The sequence below is a fragment of the Mastomys coucha genome, unplaced genomic scaffold (assembly GCF_008632895.1).
Source record: "Mastomys coucha isolate ucsf_1 unplaced genomic scaffold, UCSF_Mcou_1 pScaffold15, whole genome shotgun sequence".
Taxonomy (NCBI): domain Eukaryota; kingdom Metazoa; phylum Chordata; class Mammalia; order Rodentia; family Muridae; genus Mastomys; species Mastomys coucha.
The window spans coordinates 81,194,213-81,212,152 of NW_022196897.1; the positions used below are offsets into that span (position 1 = coordinate 81,194,213).

Sequence of the window (17,940 nt, forward strand, 5' to 3'; positions counted from 1 at the left end):
AAAAAAAAAAAAAAAAAAAGAAAGACAATGGGAAGATAATTGTATCCCCTTTATCTGTGTGGTTTTCCAATGTCTGTCCATGCCCTGCTTATTTTGTCTAAATTATCCTTTGTTATTCTTGTGTTTCTTAAATATCTCCTATGGATGAAGACTTGTATAGATACCACTTGCTTCTGGAAATTCTCAGAATCTCAACTCTATCAACAATCTGAGTTGGTTTTCCTTGATCTGTTTTCACACAGCATTCTGTGTTCATGGAATAGTTAATATTGACTGTCAGCTTGATTGTATTGAGAATTACCTCTAAGTGTGTTTGTAGGGGTATTTCCAGATAATTAACTAAATGAAAAAACCTACTCTGAATTTGGGTTAAGGGATATATGGAATAAACAGGAAAAGAAGAGAAAGAGGTCATGATTGCTTTATAACTGTAGTAATTGAGAGGCTGAGGCAGGAAGATTACTCTGAGTTTCTATCTATCTTGAGCTACAGAGTAAGATTTTGTCTTAAAACAAAATCCTCAAACCAAACAAACACAATGGAGAATGCATAACAACATTAACAATAACATAAAGGAGAAAGTCAGCTACTAGGCAGATTCTCCTCTGTCTCTGACTTTGCTTTCTGGATACTGTGATGTGAGCAACTATACAATACTTGCCTCAGCATGCTAGAAACCATAAACCAAAGTGTATCTTTCTTCTTTAAAATATTTTGTTAGGCATTTTGTCATGGTGACAAAACTTTAACATTGCCCATTCATATAGGAGGACCTAATGTCGTAGTTAACTTACTTGTATACTTAATCAGCTGGAGCAGGTGCTGGAGAGAATTATTGCCTCCTTTGGATACATCATGCTTTAGTAGATCATCATGATTTTGTACCTGTTGTTTCCTCTTCTTGGAATGCTGCTTCCTATCTAGAGCACTCTCCTTGGCCACAGGCAAGTACTGTCCATGTTTTCAGTCTTCTCATCTGTTGCTTCTTTGGTGATGCTATCTACAAATTCTGTGTGCCCCTTTGTTCTCCAAGCCTTTGCAGTCAGATGGCCTTTGAATGAAGAAAGGGCATTTACCATTCATTATTTTAGAAGTAGTCGATCTTTGACATGATAGAACATATGTATATATAAAGACATATGTACAATAGTTTACGTATAAGCATTGAGTAAATGCATATCAGGAAGGATGGGAGCTGGAGAGGAAAAAGAAGGAAGAAATGAAAGAAGAAAGGAAGGAAGGGAGGGAGGGAGGGAGGGAGGGAGGGAGGGTTGGAGGAAGGGAGATATTTCATGGTGACACAGTGGGCTGTGACTTAAGTTTCTACAGTTGCCTTTCACCTTCTTCCGTCCACCATAAGTCCTGTAAGGACACTGCCTATTTATTATTCAGTTAGATGCTATCATATCAAATTATTTAATTGTCCTCCCTCTCTTCTAGGAATTTCTTATGAGTTGCTTAAGCACCATCTTATTTGGTCAAATAACCTCTGTTTTCTTATTGTTTGAATCTCTATAGCTTGACTTTGAAAAATCTTAAGTAAATCTCTCTAGTCCTGTTGTAAAATTTAATGCTATTTATCCCTTTTCAGTTTCGTTTTGTTCTTTAACAACCTGTATCTGTTATCAGAATAGTCTTTGGAACCATTTATGGTACCAAAGAAGGGCTTACCTTCTCTGAGAAGAAGAGGAGGGCACAATGATGGGAGAGAATTCTAAGGAAGGAACTGGAAAAAGGGGAGAGAGGGGGTCTGTGATTGGATGAAAAGTGTATTCAAAAAATAAATAATTAAAAAAGACTCATTAGAAGGCAAGTGACAAAAATAATCTATCTCAGAGAAAAGAAAGAAAACCATTCAAAAAAAGATGAATTGGGAATCTGCTCCAATTTCATGTGGCTCAACTAAAGTATAGAATAGACAAGAATGCAGCTTGCACCAAATGGACAGCCCCAATCAAAGGCATTCTGCTCAGTGTGGCTGTCTCTTTACCACAAATTCTTTATCTCACATCTTTAGCTGATCAACTTAACACAATCATTCCTAGAGAAAAATCTGGCCAGAGTCTGATTGTGGGATTTTTTTCTTGTACCCATCAGAGGGGATAAATTTACATATTTAGATCTTGTCTACTTTTGTGAGTACCTTATGGAAAGTACAAGAAATTCCAGAAAGGGAGAGGCAAAGCAGACAGAGCACTGTGTCAAATTTGGGATAGATGTCCATTTTATTGACAACCACATACTGAGGTTCATGACTTTCTACTGACTCCCGATTAAAAGATTTCTGTAATGATTAGAGAAGATATATAAATTCTACCATGAAATCACAATTTTTTTCTTATTAACATTAATTTTCTGGGTTCTAACTATACCCAATGTCCATACTGGGAACTATGGTAATTGGATGGTAAAAATAGTTCATACAAAGATATAGTCCTGCTCCTCACAAAGCTTATAGACAAAATGGAAGGAAGGATGTCTGAACTAGTAATTGTTACCCAAACTATCCAGTCCATCCATTTTAGCAGACATTCAGAGTCCTCACCATGTGTCATCTTGATGGACAGTGAGGGCAGAAAGAAGAACATGCAACTACTACTATGGCTACTGAGTTGCTCTTAGACAAAGCTGATATATAAGCAATTAGTTTTCATCTAAAACAATTTAATGCTCTCTGGCAGAAAAATGCAAGAAATGAGATAATTTAAAAATTTTTTTTAATTTTATTTTTTGTACTCTCTGGAGCTTAACAGAACTGATTAAAGGTAAATTCTATGCTTTTGAATAGATGTCATTGAATGGGTGAGTGGATGAATGGATAATATCATAATGCTGAGAGAAGAATCAAAAATACACAATCAGAGCATTTACTTAATGTTGAGCTCCATAAGGAGATGGTGCCAGTCTGTCTGTGACTTTCTGACAATGTAGCCTTGTGCAAGTTTTTTCTGTTTGCCCAAGCTTCTAATTATTTTTCTTTCCTGCTGATATGAGACTAATAATTCTCGCTATCTCACACTGGTAGTGTGAAGATGAAAAAAGAAGATTATATACAATGTACTTAGCTTGTTGCTAGCAGGAAGTGTGAACTCATTAAATAGTGTAACCTAATATGTTTACACTAGCCTCTTAATGACAGCCCAGGCAGGAAATGGCTTCTGTACTTCCTTTCTTGTTCCTTTATTTATTCTTTCATATAGTTACTGCTCACTCAACAATAATAATGTATGCCCAATAATACATATTAAAGTGCTAAAGATCAAAAAAGTATAGAACATCTCACTCAAAGAACTCACCATGGCATTAAACACTATTGGAAGTTCACAGGCATTCGTAGCAAAATGAGCAAACAGCTCTAACTGAGATTCTCAGCAACTGGAGAGATGGAGACTGACATGGCCATGTAGGACTTCCAGTGGATGGAGGGGGATATCAATCCACCCACAAAACCTTCAATGTAAACTTTGTATGCCTACAAGATGCACAAGGGTAAAGATGGAGTAGAGATTGAGGGAATGGCCAACTAGTGACTGACCCAACTTGAGACCCATCCCATGTGAAAGAGCCAAACCAACACTATTAATGATACTCTGCTATGCTTGCAGCCAGGAGTCTAGCATAACTGTCTCCTGGGAGGTGTCATCCAGCAGTAGATGAAAGCAGATACAGAAACCCACAGCCAAACATCAGGCAGAATCTTGTGGAACAGTGAGGGTTCAAGGATACCACAAGAAAACCTATAGAGTCAACTAAGTAGGCCATGGGGGCAGGGGTTCACAGAGACCACCAACCAAAGACCACTCAGGGTCTGGACCTAGGCCCCTAAACATTGGTAGCAGATGTACAGGTTGGTCTTCATGTGGGTCCCTTAACAATTGGAACTGGGGATGTCTCTGACTCTGTTGCCTGTTATTGGATCCCCTTCCCCTAGCTGGACTGCCTGATTGGGTCTCAGTGGAAGAGGAGGAACTTAATCCTGCTACAAATCGATGTCCCAGAGCAGAGTGGTATCCAAGAGAGGCTTCCTCTTCTCTGAGGAGCAGGGGAAAGAATAATAGAGGAATGAAGTTATAAGGATGGGACTGGGAGTAGAGAAGGGACGGGTGTGTGTGTGTGTGTGTGTGTGTGTGTGTGTGTGTGTGTGTGTGACTAGGATATAAAGTGAATAAATAAATTAATGAAAAATAAAGATGGCATTTTGATGATTCCATATTTATATCAGTAGGATAAGGGGGATCATTGCTAGTTTAGAAACAAGTAATTCACTTGGCCAGTATTTCAATTATAAGAATATACTACCATGATGCTGAGGTAGGAAGCTAAGTCACATCCTGGAAGACTTGCCAGTGTTTCACAATTCTGAAGACAGAGTTAGAATTTCCCTAGGGTTCGTCCTCTTCAATCTCAAATGTTGTTGTTTGTGCCAACTCTAGTTCTTTTTCTGTCCTTGCAAATAATAGCTGCCATTGGAACTCTGCAGGCTTCCTGGGCTGCATGGTGGCAGTTGCCTTGCTGGATGACAGGCTACCTCTTCCTGCTTGCCTTTCCAGCAGGAGAAAGGACCCAGCTGGGACAGACTTGAGTCAACTTGCAGAACTCATTCCACACAAGTGTTCTCAGGGAGCAAAATAAGAAATCCCTCAATGGTGATGCTAACAAAAAAAAATTCAGTATTTGTCAGTCTATGTGAACACAGGGTCTGGTGCTGGCTACGCAAAGAGAATTTGAATAGAATGGAAGGATCAGAGATATCATGGGCTTCACAGAGCACCAAGAGTCATGAAAAATTAAAGCCACGGGCTTTTTACTCTCCTACTAAGTTTTCTTTTCTTTTCCATTTTATAATCCCCTGAACAAAACCATTGTTCTCTGTTACTAATGATCCCATCACAAGGCTGTTTTACACTGCCTATCCTTTACCACTCTGTAGATGTCAGTCTGACCTTTTGACACCAGGTATACACCATTTTTATGATTTCTTAAAATTGACTTTGTATGTTTATTTATATCTTTTAAAACTTACTTTTCCAGGAGGTGTGATGTGGGAAACAAGGATGCTTTTCCAGACCTTCTAACACTCAGGAAAGCACTTTGCCCTCTTGGTAGTCACAGCAAGTCTACTCTGGCTATAATTGTGGTCTATACACCACAGATGTTTTTTTTATCTTACTATTACCACTTGCTTTATATTTGTCATTATCATTTATTTTATCATCCATCCATCTTTAGTTATCATATTTAGCAATTCTGAGAATGCTTGAACTAGGGTCAGGTGACCTAAACAGCTCAGGTTTTACGTTGTGGATTATCCAGGGTCAAGGGGGGGGGATAATTTCCATTAGAAGCCTCTGATTTTGCAGATACTAGCCAAAAAAGTGAGGTGGAAAGCAGCTGGTCTGAACAGGGCTACTGATATATTTGTGTAGTGCTTCACATATGCCAGGGGCTCTGCCTACAAAGAGTGATTTCGCTCTCACCACCCTCCAGTGAAAAATCCCATATTATCCCACTTTGATCAGATAATAAAATGGTTCAGCAAAGTCCGTGAACTGCCAGTGTTCAGAAGACAGTTATGTGAGGATCAGGGTTAGATCTAGATTTATTTCATTCTAAACTCGTGTTTGTTCTATAGTGCCCTCAGGGCAAACACATAGAATTCAGTTTGCATTCCCACCAGGGCTTTTGTGGGTTGAGTGTCTTTTCCTTTGTGTGCCTGCTCGAGAGAAGGGTTTGGGTCTTTAGGAGAAATGGCAGCTTGCTGTTGGCTATAGAGAACACTGGGGTCCACTTACACTTCTCTCAGCCACACGAACACTTTTGCAAAGAGCTTAGGTACAAGTAAGTAAGTAAGTCAGTAATTTTCCTTCCATGTTCAAACATACAGTATGAAAAGGCTAGAATGTAACAGCAACTTAAGATAGCAGAATCTTAGATTTTATTTAGGATTTTTATGGTTTGGGGTAGAGACTTAGGCTTCACTGCTAGACAATCCTTTTATTTGGTCTGGGTTTCTGGATTAGTTACTGTATGTTTCTAAGGCTTAGTTATTTTGTGCATAAAATAACTATTTTAGGTTAAAGTGTTTGCCAAAACATAACAAAAGCATGAGGACCTCATTTTATATCATCATCAGCCATACAAAAAGCCAAAGATGGCAGGGTTCCTTTTTAATCAGAGCACTTGAGAAGCAGAGACAGATGGGCCCCAGACTCGCTGGACAGGGAGTCCTATTGAATTGGTGAGATACCCTGTCTCAATCTATAAGGTAGAAAATGGCAGAGGAATCCACTTGACATCAACCTTGGACCATACATGCCTCCATGTACACAATGTACACAAAAACATACACATATACATATAACACATACATATCTTATTTTAAATGTGTGTGTGCATGCCCCCAATGTATGCATACATATCACATACGTGCTGGAACTCTAGCAAGTAAGCAGGACATGGGCTCCTCTGGAACTGATGTTGCAGATGTTTGTGAATTGCTATATGGGTCTAGGGAACCAAACCTGTATTCCCTGTGAGAACAGTAAGAGCTTGTAACTGCTGAGCCATATCTTCAGCCCAATTTTTAAAGTCCAATCATATGTGAAGCAATTCTGATGAATTAGTATGACAGATAATCAGTACTAGTGGCCAACACATAGTAGGTTGCTTATAAAATACAATTACCACTATCTTGAGGTGAACTAGTAGGTATTTGTGCCGGTTTTTTTTTAGTTTACTCTTAAACTTTTGCTAAGTTAATATTTATAGACCTAAGAGAATGACAAACAATGTACCACATAAACAGTTAAACAAAACTTCTAGAGATAAAACTGAATAATAAAGCAATACCATGAAATAAAAAAATTGAATTACTTTCCAACATTTTTTTTTACTACCAAGTATTTTATTTTAGTTTCTAGTGCTTGAACTGCATTTATGAATACTTAATTCATTTTCTTATTTTTATTAGTTGAAGACATATATATCTTAAATGAAGCCCAGATAAGTACTAAGCTAGCATCGGGAGGAATAAAGAGACATAACACCACAGTAAATTTTATTAATGAGTCTACATTTTCATGAATAAATGAAGGCTGGCTATGTGTATACATTTAATTTTCAGTTGTTAGTTTTAGAATATTTAAAACAACTCAACAATTCCTGCAGATGCTTTCTGAGATTCCTAGAGATCTGAGGACTACAGAGTTGTGGCACCAGTGACCTGGATCTTTTACATCAGGTCAAAATCCCACACTGGCCCTAAAGGTCAAGAGTAATTTTCTTCTAATTTTCTATGTTCCATCTATTTTCTGTTTACTAGAATCGCTCTTACTAGTATTTGTGTCCTATTATTTTATATTCATTCTCGAGAATAACCAAGGGAGTCACTCAGGAACCTGTCATCCACACTGAGCCTTAAGGATCAATGTCTTATCAGGTATCTCCTTCTGAAAGCTGGATCTCAGCTCTGGACATTTTGAACCTAACTCTATCCTATAGCAAGAGTCCATATTGTTATGTACAGACATGAAATTGAGAAGCACAGGATTACATTTCAAAATTGGAACTCAACAGAAAATAGTTTCTTAGCAAATGTTTATCACTGATGGATTGCCTTGAACAAGCCATGCAAGCACCACATCCATGGTACCTGGTGTCCAAACTTGAGGTCTTGATAGCTGTCACATCAAAAGGACCAAGTTGCCCTTCATTGCTGTGTGAATCATGACCAAAACATCATGACCAAAAGCAACTTGGTGAGGAAAGGATTTAGATTATCTTACAGGTTCTAGTCCATCATCAAGGGAAAGTGTCAAACAGGAACTCAGAGTAGAAGCTTGAAGTAGAAGCCATGGAGCAGCATGACTTACTTGCTCTAGTTCATGACTAGAGCCACCTAATTAGCCCTGGCCACAGGATCCTCTTATTGCGAGACAGATGAGACAATGAAGCAACTGGGACTCCCTCAGATAACTCTGGGTTGCGTCATGTTGACAGCTGAACGAATTAGGAAGTATATCAAGAAGTAGAAGAGAATTCAAAATTGCCTCTCACCATGAAATGACACGTGATTAAGGTGATAGAAATTCTGGTCACCTGATTAATTGGACAATCACTTTACGTTCTTCAGTGTACATACTTTAAATGTTTTTAATAAAAGAGAACCAAAATAATATGTTTTTAAATATTATCATCTGATTGATAATATGTATCATTTCCTAACAAGAATAGAGTAATCCTTTCCTTTCTTTTTATACCCTTTAAGCAGGCAGAGTCTCACATCCCAGGTGGGCTTCAAATGGTGTGTAGCTGGGATGACTTTCATCTTCTGCTCTTGTTCCCACCCACCCCACTTCCTGAGCAATGGGAATAGAAAGTGCATCCCTCAATGCCTGGTTTTACCTCATTGGGGACAATGCCCAAGCTTCCTGCATGCTCATTAGGCACGCTTCCATAGTCCCACCATTTCCTCGGGGTCAGACTGAAAAGCCTGGGATTTATGGGATTTCTCCTTTAATTTAGGAAACTCCTCAGAATCAGCATCACTATGTATTTCTCTTAAAGACTGTGAATCCCTCCCTCTAACCTCTGTTAGCTTTCATCCATAGAGGTCTGCCAACCACCATCTTAGAGTTTAGGGATTCCCTAGCATCATGGGTATGTATGTAGAGCTTATTTGGGCCACCTCTGCCTTCTCCCCTTTCTCCTCATTTTCCTTCTCCCTCCCCTTTGCTCTCATCCTTTTGGGGATTGAGACAGAGTGGCCCATCCACATGTCCTTGCAGAGTGGGCAGACAGATGCAGTAGTCTATTACAATATCTCTCTGAAGAACAAAATGCAGCTCTTACAGTAGGTACCTCTACCACCTGCTTAATAGGTTGTTAAGAGAATCAAATGAGGCTGGGCATGCAGTGCCCCTGTGTGAGCTGTAAAACACTGGATCAAAATGAGAGAGCATTATTAGGCATATGTGGTCTGATAGTGTCTTACAGATGGCAGTCACCTGCCGTTATGAAAGCCTTCTTTAAGCCAAGACTGAAACTATAATGGATCCAGAGGCTCCTGGGGCAGTGAATTATCAGCTATTGCTTCTGCACCCTCTTTGGCTCAGGATCCTGTTTTCTGTGAGCATTTTCTCCTGGAGCATTGGCTGCTGTGCTCTTGTTGTCTCCTTTACTGGTACTTGTCTACCTGGCTCGTACACTCTGCTTTCAGGAGCCATAGGTGGCCTTTTGGGGTGTCTCATTTGGCTGGCAAGATCTGTTCCTGTCCTGTGCCATGTGCTTGAAACATTTACATGCTGTACTGCTTCATTAGGGACATACACTCAGATCGCTTCCTGGAAACAATAAGGTCTGCACTGGGATAGAACGGAGTTGAATAGACATTTATCTTTTCACAGGGCAAATCAATGAGTAATTTTCTGGTTTGAATGCTATATTTAACACTCTGTCTGGGGAAATGCTCTCAAGCATATCCTATTCCAAGGTGGCTTTAATAAAGAGATTAAAAAAATAAAACCTCTCATTTATGATTCCTGGAACCTGCATTAAATCCTTCCAGGGAGTTGTTGCCCTTTTGATATGCAGACCTCAGGAGGAAGTGGGCTTGGTGCTGATGGCATACACCTGAGAGGGGCAATATTCTATAAACTCCAGTGGCATTGGAAGGCTTTTACTGGGCAGACTCAAAGCCAACTCTTTCCCCTCTACTTCATGTCAAAGACAAGAATATAAAAACACCTTAACCTGTTCTTATTATCCCAAATGAGAGAAGTGAGTCACAAGAGTGAGTTCATATATTGCCAGTATTTGGCATTATATAATTTGTAGAGTGGTCCAGACTTGAATCTCTTAAGGCTATCTATTTTCAACTTCCATTCAAGCACCACACACACACACACACACACACACACACACACACACACACACTGATGTCCAACTTTATAAGTGTACTGGTACAATAAAAAGAAAGCTCAGAAAGGTCATTTGACCTGTTCAAGGTCACACAGAGCATGCTTACAAAGCTAATAGTCTTCTCTGCTGATTAACTGGCTCTATCATATTCAGAGAAGAATTCACAAAAGCTAGGTTCACAAAAGCTAGGAGGCAGAATTATTTTCGTCAATAAGACAAAGATGTCAGGCTCGTTTGTAGTTGGTGGAAATTAGGAGAGGTGTATATTCTTGAATGATTTTTTTTTATTATTCTCATCTATACCACTAGGGTGTTGTTAATATGCACTACAAGCTTTGTGTTCACTCGACAATATCATATTTGTAAAGCCGACATGCACTGTAGAGATGTTGTTCAGAATAGACTCCTCTCCCATCCCTGGCGTACTAGACTTTCCACTACAGATACCAGGATCCTCTTCATTGTGTGCTTCACGAAGAACGGAGATTGTTGGGCAATACCACCAGATATCTATTGGTGCAAACACCAGCGAAGATTTTTCCCTTGTTGTGGGAAAACGATGTCTCATCTTCCTCCTTTAGGAGCTGACTTCAAAACTGACCACACAGCTTCTCGAATTGAGGCACCCTCAGAGCAGTTCCCATCGTGAGCTGTAGATGGCGGTGTTGCATCAAGAACTTCCTCCCCTAGGCAATGGTGGGAGCTGGGGCGTCCAGCTGTGGCCTGCTGGGGCTGAACTCTGAGAATCCTGCTTTAAGTTCCTCTGGTTGGTCATAACACAGCAGTTCTCCTTCTGGGTCCCCTGCTTCCCCATCATTCTCGCCCGCTACAAGCTGGGAATGCAAGCCCTGTTGCGCTTCCTTCCTCCTTCCTTTCCTTTGCTTTACAGGGGTCTGTGATTAATAGCAGCACAGGGGAACAATTGAGAGGGAGAAAGTACTTGCAATGCAACAGTGGAGAGATTAAATGTAACTCGGGTGCTGAACCTCTTTAGTGAGAGCATCCTTGCAAATTTGTTTTCCCTTCCCTCCCACAGCGGCCCCCCTACTCAGGGTGGAGGCAGGCTCAGTGACTTCATTAATCAAGGCGCTTCACCGGGCCTGATGAATTTTAACAGCAAACTGTCACTTACAATCCTTTGCTGTCTCATGTATCCCCGAGCTCCGGTTATTTCATCTTCACCAATTAATCAAGGCAGCCACAAAGCGACCCTGGAGTTTATTAGCAGAAAACAGGTTGTTTCTTCCCCAGAGACAGGCTTTTTCTGCCATTTCAGTTGTGAGGAGTGTCCTCTCGTTTAGTTTTTCTGGTTGAGAGACACACCCAAGCCAGCCTTTATCCTTCAGCCTTCCTGAGGTCCTCCTTCATCAGCCCTTTCTCCAATCTCATTGCCTTTATCTGCTCTCAGTACTTTGATTAGAAGGTTGACAGGCACAAAACAGAGGCAAGATACCTCCTCACCTATGCTGAATGCCTACCAGCCTGATCATTTATCAAAGCATTTTTTTTTTTTTTTTTTTTGGATATGTTGCCTTGGTGTAGATATTTCCAGGTGCTTGTTTTTTGTTTTGTTTTTCTCACAAATTCAGATTTGAATGGCACTGCTTTTCCAAAAATGCCTGGTCTCCCTGGAATGAGGATATTTATGGATAAAATCAAGGACATTTTTAGGAAAGTTTTTAAAAGCAGTTTCATAATTTGTAAAATTAACTGTTCTGAGGTGCCATGCTGGTTGAAGCAGTAATGTCTGTGTAGAGCTTTAGGGATGCTCGTTACCTGTTCCCTCCTGACCACTCCTCCTCTGGCAGAACAGCTTTGGTACCCAGCCACTTGCACAATGCATCTGATTTCTTCTTCGTTCATTCACTCCAACAAACATTTATTGAACGTTTCACCCTGAGTCAGATTAAATCTTAGCCATCAGAATTCATAATAGTTAACACAATGCTTGTACAAATTACATTTTGTTACTCAGGGTAAGTGCTATGATAGAAGGAAACAGGTTACCAGGAGAACGTGATGCAGAGACTGAATTTTGCCTGTGAGTTAGAAAGGCTGTGCCAAGGAGTGGCATTTACTAGGAGACCTGAGAGTTGATAAGAATTAGCCTAGTGGGAGCAGAATGCAGAGAGTAAGGCAATAAGGCAGAGGAAAAATGTCTGCAAAAGGCCATTGGGATGGTGGCTTACTGTAGACTTTGGCAGGAGGCTTGAGGGTGCAGGGGAATGCTGATGTTCAAGGCTAAGAGGTAAATAAGGATCAGATGGTACAGAGTTTTGTAGGTCACCTTGGAGATTATCTGAATATTGCACAATTTTAAAGATGCTTAGACCGATGCTTTAGAAGGTATCATTTAGCAGAGAAAAATTTCAGAATGATAAAACAAGGGCCTCCAAAAGCTTACTCCTATGAAGAAGCAGAAGCAACTAGGACTGTTAGAACCAACTTTCAGAGCTCTGGAAATTAATCAAAAGCTTGTAAAAGTTAGAAGACGGTTTAGTTTTCAAAGATGTCCAAAGAGACAAATGTGGTGGTACAGAGCTTTAATCCCAGGCTTCAAACAGAAAGGCAGGTGGTCTCTGTGAGTTTGAGGCCAGCCAGGTCTAAATAGTAAGTTCCAAGCCACCCAGGGTTTCACCACAGTGAGGCCTTTATCAAAGAAAATAAAACTAGAATACTAGTATAGTGTTTTGGGTTTGACCTGGACTGGTCTCTAATCCTGGAAACTGCAGACTTGGGATCAGGAGATTAGTAAACCCAGAAGCCTGGGTGCTGTGGAGTATGGAAGGGAAGGATTTGGTGATGCTTAAAAAAACAAGAAAAAGAAGTTGCTTCTATCTGACATGCCTATCCACTCCTGTGTGGGTCTCTTTTAAAGGATCTGTTAGTTTCTTAACTTTGTAACTGGTGGCAAGTTGAGGCAATCAAGAAGCTGGAGAAGGATCTAGAACAACATCTAGAAAATGAAATGCCTGGAGGGCCATTGAAAAGGTCTGATAGATTCTTTGAGACAAAATTTTCAACGATGTATGGATATGCTGGGCTATACACACAATTTCCAGTAGCTGTGAAGCTTCTGAATTTGGAAAAGACCTTGGGAAGGCTGTAATGTTTTACCTTTGAGTGACTTTAAGAGTCAATATTTATAAATATTCAGAGTATTGAATATGTGTCTACACACACACACACACACACACACACACACACACACACACAAATTCACAGCCTAAGAAGGGGGATTTAGTTGTTCAGTCATTTAGGAATATGCCTCTATAGTGATTAAATAATGGTAGAGCTAATCAAGATTTTAGTCAATGTTCAAGTATAATAAAAACTTAATTTTAATAAATAAAGAGGTATAGCACTGAAAAACATAAATGAGGCTTGGAAAATGGCACAGTTGGCACAGTGCTGGCTGTGCATACAGGAGTACCTGAGATCATCTTCCCCAACACTTATGTAAAAAAACCAGGCAGTGCAGTTGGCACCTATAATTCCAGTGCTGAGGTAACAAAAGATACTCAGATCCTCGGATTTCATTGGCCAGCTAGTCTAGCTGAATCTGAGACCTCCAGGTTTAATGATAGGCAGTGTTTCCTTATGGTGGAGAAAGACTGAGAAAGACACTCAGTGCCAATTATGGTCTTCACAAACAACTATATACACACCCCTGGCACATATACAATACACCTACCCACATGAACACATTAACATATGCCAGACACACACACATGGAAACACACAAACACAAACTTACATGCACACAGACACACACACACACAAATACACAAACACAAACTTACATGCACATAGACACACACACAAACACACAAACACAAACTTGCATGCACACAGACACACACACACACAAACACACACACACATACAAACTTACATACACACAGACACACAGACACAGACACACATATGCACACACACACACATACACACACACACATACACACACACATACACACACACACACACACACACACACACATACACACACACACACACACACACACACACACACACACACACACACACACACACACACACACACACACACACACACACACACACACACACACACACACACACACACACACACACATACACACACACATTGGTGTTATGGCCCATGGGTAGTGCCCAGAGGATGGTGAGGGAAACTTCCATACCTTTCTATTAGTACAAGTGGACATGTCCACTGGCATACCGAGTGACACAAAAGAGGATTCTAGCAAACTAGTAGAACCTCACATTGGGCCCAGAATAGGATGGTGGCTGCTTCCCATGTATTTACAGAAGTCCCCTCAGGTGCTGGCAATTGGGAACCTCCCCATAGTGCCAGTGGAATGACTACTCCAGAGCTTGGGTGGATTCCGAATTGGCCCAAAGACTATATAAAAATGCTGGCTACTGCACAATAAAGTAAATCTCCACCTCGGAAGCTGGTCTCCAGTGTCTCTTTCCCAGGTTCATGACTGCCTCCATTACACCCCCACCTGAATCTCAGATTGACAACACCCAGACACAGACAGACAACCCCCACATACACACCCCACACATGGGGTGGGAGAGAGAGAGAGAGAGACAGAGAGAGACACGAGAGAGAGACAGAGAGAGAGAGAGAGACGCAGAGAGAAAGACAGAGACTGAGTCTGAGACAGAAAAGCACTAACAACAAAGTACTCTGTTGGTGTGAGTATAGAAGGTCAGAATAGCAACTACAGAATAGTTGCTACAGTATACTATTTAAACTATTCATTTTGTTTTTTTCTTGCTCCAGCCCTACTCCCTCCAGCCCAAAGATTTATTTATTATATGTAAGTACACTATAGCTGTCTTCAGACACACCAAAAGAGGGCGTCAGATCTCATTACAGATGATTGTGAGCCACTATGTAGTTGCTGGAATTTGAACTCAGGACCTCTGAAGAACAGTCAGTACTTTTAACCACTGAGCCATCTCTCCAGCTCTTTAATCTATTCTTTTTTAAGTATATAAAACAGGCAGGAAAGTATTGTTTATACACAAACATGTTGGGGATAGGTTAGAGACATTTAGTAGAAACTGGTACTGAGGAAAACTAAGTAGTTGACCTACCCCAGAGACTAAAAATTATTTACTATAAATATGTTCAAAGAACTAAGAAATTACACTGAAGTTATAAAGGGGAATACAGGATATGCATTTCTAACAGGAAAGCAACATTAAAGGGATAGAAACCATGAAAAGGAAGCGTTAAAATTCTTAGGGTGAAAAGCATAAGAGGAGAGAAATAAAGATCACTAGAGGGTTTCAATGACAGATGTAAGCTGGTTTCTACCAGCTGGCTTCTTCTGAAAGAATTATCAAACTTGAAGATAGATGAATTGCTATTATACATTCTGAAGCTTGAAGAGTGAGAAAAAGTAAGTGGAAACAAGGAATCTGGGGACATGGGCCACAAGAGTCAGAGGAGGGGGCCAGAAAGAACATTTTAAGAAAGAATAGCTCAAAATTTTTAACATTGGGGAAATATTAATTTAAAGAATTTTGAAAACTAACCAATCTCCAAGTGATAATATACTTAAATGACCCCAAAATTTCCACCAGAGAGCTCCTAAACCTGATAAACAACTTCAGCAAAGTAGCTGGATATAAAATTAACTCAGGCAAATCATTGGCCTTCCTCTACACAAAGGATAAACAGGCTGAGACAGAAATTAGGGAAATAACACCCTTTATAATAAGTCACAAATAATATAAAATACCTTGGTGTGACTCCAACTAAGCAAGTAAAAGATCTGGTTGTCAAAAACTTCAAGTCTCTGAAGAAGAAAATTGAAGATCTCAGAAGATGGAAAGATCTCCTATGCTTGTGGATTGGCAGGATTAATATAGTAAAAATGGCCATCTTGCCAAAAGCAATCTACAATTCAATGCAATCCCCATCAAAATTCCAACTCAATTCTTCACAGACTTAGAAAGAGCAATTTGCAAATTCATCTGGAATAACAAAAAACCCAGGATAGCCAAAACTATTCTCCACAATAAAGGAATCTCTGGTGGAATCACCATCTCAGACCTTAAGCTGTATTACAAAGCAATTTTGATAAAAACTGCATGGTATTGGGACAGTGACAGGCAGGTAGATCAATGGAATAGAATTGAAGACCCAGAAATAAACCCACAAACCTATGGTCACTTGATCTTTGACAAAGGAGCTAAAACCATCCAGTGGAAAAAAGACAGCATTTTCAACAAATGGTGCTGGCTCAAATGGCAGTTAGCGTGTAGAATAATGCAAATCCATCCATTCTTATCTCCTTGTACAAAGCTCAAGTCCAAGTGGATCATGGAGCTCCACATCAAACCAGATACACTGAAACTAATAAAAAAGAAAGTGGGGAAGACCCTCGAGCACATAGGCACAGGGGAAATTTTCCTGAACAAAACACCAATAGCTTATGCTCTAAGATCGAGACTCAACAAATGGGACTTCATAAAATTGCAAAGTTTCTGTAAGGCAAAAGACACTGTCAATAGGACAAAATGGCAACCAACAAATTGGGAAAAGATCTTTACCAATTCTATATCTGATAGAGGGCTAATATCCAATGTATACAAATAACTCAAGAAGTTAGACGCCAGAGAAACAAATAACCCTATTAAAAAATGCGGCCCTGTGAAAGTTCTGTGCCCCAGTGTAGGGGAATGCCAGGGTCAGAAAGTGGGAGAGGGCGGGGTGGCAGGCATGGGGAAGTGGGAGGCAACAGGGGTTTGTTTTGTTGTTTTTGTTTGTTTCTTTGCTTTTTGGAGGGGAAACTAGGAATGGAGAAATTTACATGTAAATAAAGAAAATATCTAAAAGAAAAAAATGGGGTACAGAGCTAAACAAAGAATTCACAACTGACGAATACTGAATGGCTGAGAAGCACCTAAAGAAATGTTCAACATCCTTAGTCATCAGGGAAATGCAAATCAAAACAATTCTGAGATTCCACCTCACACCAGTCAGAATGGCTAGGATAAAAAAACTCAAGTGACAGCAGATGCTGGAGAGGTTGTGGAGAAAGAGGAACACTCCTTCATTGCTGCTGGTACAACCACTCTGGAAATCAGTTTGGTGGTTTCTCTGGAAAATGGACATAGTACTACCAGAGGACCCAGCTATACCACTCCTAGGCATATACCCAGAAGATGCTCCAATATGTATTAAGGACACATGCTCCACTATGTTCATAGCAGCCTTATTTATAACAGCCAGAAACTGGAAACAATCCAGATGTCCCTCAACAGAGGAATGGATACAGAAAATGTGGTACATCTACACAATGGAGTACTGCTCAGCTATTAAAAATAATGAATTTATGAAATTCTTGGGGAAATGGATGGACCTGGAGAATATAATCCTGAGTGAGGTATCTATCCAATCACAAAAGAACATACATGGTATGCATTCTCTGGTAAGTGGATATTAGCCTAGAAGTTCGGAATACACAAAGTACAAACCACAGACCCCGAGAAACTCAAGGAGAAGGAAGACCAAAATGTGGATACTTTGTTCCTTCTTAAAAGGGGGAACAAAATACCCATGGAAGGAGTTGCAGAGATAACTATGGAACAGAAACTGAAGGAAGGACAATCCAGAGACTGTTCTACCTGGGAATCCTTCCCATATTCAATCATCAAATCTAGACACTATTGTGGATCCCAACAAGTGCTGGATGACAGGAGCCTGATATAGCTGTCTCCTGAGAGGCTCTGACAGTGCCCGACTAATACAGAAGTAGAGGCTCACAGCCATCCATTGGACTGAGTACATAGTCCCCAATGAAGGAGCTATAGAAAGGACCCAAGGAGCTGAAGGGTTTGCAGCCCCTTAGTTTGAACAACAATATGAACTAACTAGTACCCTCAGAGCTCCCAGGGACTAAAACTCCAACCAAAGAATACACATAGGGGGACTCATGGATCCAGCAGCATGTATATAGCAGAGGATGGCCAAGTCGGTCATCAATGCAGGGAGTGGAC

At 40.3% G+C, this 17,940-nt stretch overlaps 1 long non-coding RNA gene across 1 annotated transcript in view; it reads right to left on the minus strand.

Moving 5' to 3' along the window:
- LOC116092247 overlaps positions 1-17,940 on the minus strand; it is a 29,082-nt gene that overhangs the window by 9,322 nt on the left and 1,820 nt on the right. Inside the window, exons 2-3 of the long non-coding RNA XR_004119174.1 lie at positions 1,672-1,726; positions 795-1,051 (exon numbers count right to left, since the gene is read on the minus strand). This is a non-coding gene — a long non-coding RNA (uncharacterized LOC116092247). The remainder of the gene's footprint in view (positions 1-794; positions 1,052-1,671; positions 1,727-17,940) is intronic.